Genomic DNA, 2,435 nt, shown 5'->3' on the forward strand with positions numbered 1-2,435 from the left:
TAATACGCCAAATCGGTGATCCCAAAATTGTATGCCAACAGCACACAATTGGCAAACCAAACCTCAAAAGTTCTTAATGATATCACCACAAAATTTAAACACTGATGACCAAATGAATAATGAAGGATGATGCAGATATGATGATCAGGTACAGTGCCAGTTGAGTGCGGTGATATAAAAAAAAACGGAAGGTGCCCACCATCGTAATTAAGTTGTCCGCTTACCAAAGGCAAGTTGTCTCAGTTGTTGGTTTTCTTCTTCCAAGTGCTTATTCCGGTTTTCCATTCACCAGTTGTCAGTCTTGGTCAGGTGCTTTGACAGCGGCCCATCTGTCAGAATCCCCCCAAAAAAAAAAAAAAAAAAATTAGCTTTCCACCTCCACACCCCCCCCCACACACACACACACACACCACAGACACACACCACTAACCTCTTTCTGCACAATTTATTTGATGGCAGCTGAATGTAAACAGCAGGTAGTGGGGGAACCATAGCCAGACTGCCATTGGCTGTTTCAATTTTAAAATTAGGCTGACTATTGCGCCCTGTTCCCAATGCCTGCTGTCAATCAGCAGAGGAAGACCTGAAGAAGAATGTTCTTCAAATCCTCTCCTTTGCTGATTGACAACAGGCAGTGGGCGGGTGTAATAGCCCCCTAGCTATTGGCTACTGCAATTTAAAATAGTCAATAGCAACCTGGCTATTGATTCCCCTGCTATCTGCTCTTTTTTCCTGTATTCTGACAGTGGCCAGTGGCTGTTAGAATACAAAAAAAAGGCCTAGGTGTCAACTGACATCAGGCTACTTCTGGGGCAGCTGGATGTAAACAGAATATCAGTACCTCATATTGTTATCGGCCTGAAAGGTGGCCCATAATTGGTATCTGTATGGAAAAATCCATATCTGTTGGCACCTAGTAGCAGGGCAGATAATATGCAAAAGGGGAGGGAGACATGAAACATTGGTAGCACTGTCCCCTGACATTATAATGGGGTATATTTACTAAAGGCAAATCCACTTTGCACTACAAGTGCACTTGGAAGTGCAGTCGCTGTAGATCTGAAGGGGACATGAAAAAAAAAAAAGCATTTTTGCTTGTACATGATTGGATGATAAAATCAGCAGAGCTTCCCCTCATTTCAGATCTTCCCCTCAGATCTACAATGACTGCATTTCCAAGTGCACCTGTAGTTCAAAATGGATTTGCCTTCAGTAAATCAACCCCTATGCTGCATGATGAGTGGATATAGAGTGGAAACCATATAATATTATATGCAGCAATGTGCACTGAAAGTATGCTACACAGTTACTGGATATAACATGGAAGCCACACAGGAGCTCTATAATATTACATTACTGTTCACATGCTGCATGGTAACTGGGGAGGTGAATGCACACAGAATGAGAACTATTCAGCAGGAAATAGACAAATACAACTTAACTCATGCACCAAATTGTCACAATTCTAATATTATTTGATAGAAGACATACCTTTAATCCAGGAGAATCCATCCAGCAGAATACAGAGAGTCTCCACCATGCCATGCTTTCCTTTTCAGACTAGGCCTTACAGGAAGTGAGAGGTGAAGGTTCACCTCTCATGTTCCCACCCAGCTCACTTCCTGTCTTCCTGTATTATGATAGAAGTCTGTCTGTTTGAAGAGTTTTTCCCAGGGCAGGATTTACATATTAGAAGATTGAAGGCACAGAAATCACAGACCCACATCCCAATAAAAGGAATGAAAAAAAAGAAATGAGAAAAATATTTATACATGTAAGTGATGGGAGAGGCATTCTAGATATATATACACTGTATCTTCATTCTGCTATATGTGTGTGTATATATATACTGTATATATATATATATATATATATATATATATATATCAGATATACTCTATGTGTGTGTGTGTGTGTGTGTGTGTGTATGTATGTATGTATGTATGTATGTATGTATGTGTATATATATATATATATATATATATATATATATATATAATTATATACACACACATATACACATATATACTGTGTGTATATACACACACAAGAATGCAGCTCTCATCACTTACATATATATCTTCCAGCCCAGCCTAGTATTGGCACATGACAACAGTGCAGCTTGGGCAGGGATATGACATTTAAAGCGAAGTTCCACCCAAAAGTGGAAGCTCCACTTATTTGCCTCCCCCCCCCTACTTTGCCACATTTGCCACCTTTTGGGGGAGGGGAGCAGGTTCCTGTTTTTGACAGGTACCTGTCCCTACTTTCGAGAGATCTCGCTGCGGCAGATGCGTTTCCGATGCTTTTCTGCATGCGTGTTTTTGATGCATTCCAGGGCATGTTTGGTGTGTTTTTAAAGCATTCCAGTGCATTTTCCTCCTTTTTTTCTTAACCTTAGATAAGGACATGTGTGTTCCAGTGCATTCTAGTGC

The 2,435-nt window shown here is 40.5% G+C and overlaps 1 long non-coding RNA gene across 1 annotated transcript; it reads right to left on the reverse strand.

Annotated features, from left to right (window-relative positions):
* Positions 1-255: 255 nt before the first annotated feature.
* Positions 256-1,661, reverse strand: LOC120946858. The gene is made up of 2 exons (XR_005750794.1): positions 1,492-1,661; positions 256-329 (listed from the first exon to the last, which is right to left on the reverse strand). It is a non-coding gene; the product is annotated as an uncharacterized LOC120946858 (long non-coding RNA).
* Positions 1,662-2,435: the final 774 nt, after the last annotated feature.

This window comes from Rana temporaria, chromosome 8 (genome assembly GCF_905171775.1).
Source record: "Rana temporaria chromosome 8, aRanTem1.1, whole genome shotgun sequence".
NCBI lineage: Eukaryota > Metazoa > Chordata > Amphibia > Anura > Ranidae > Rana > Rana temporaria.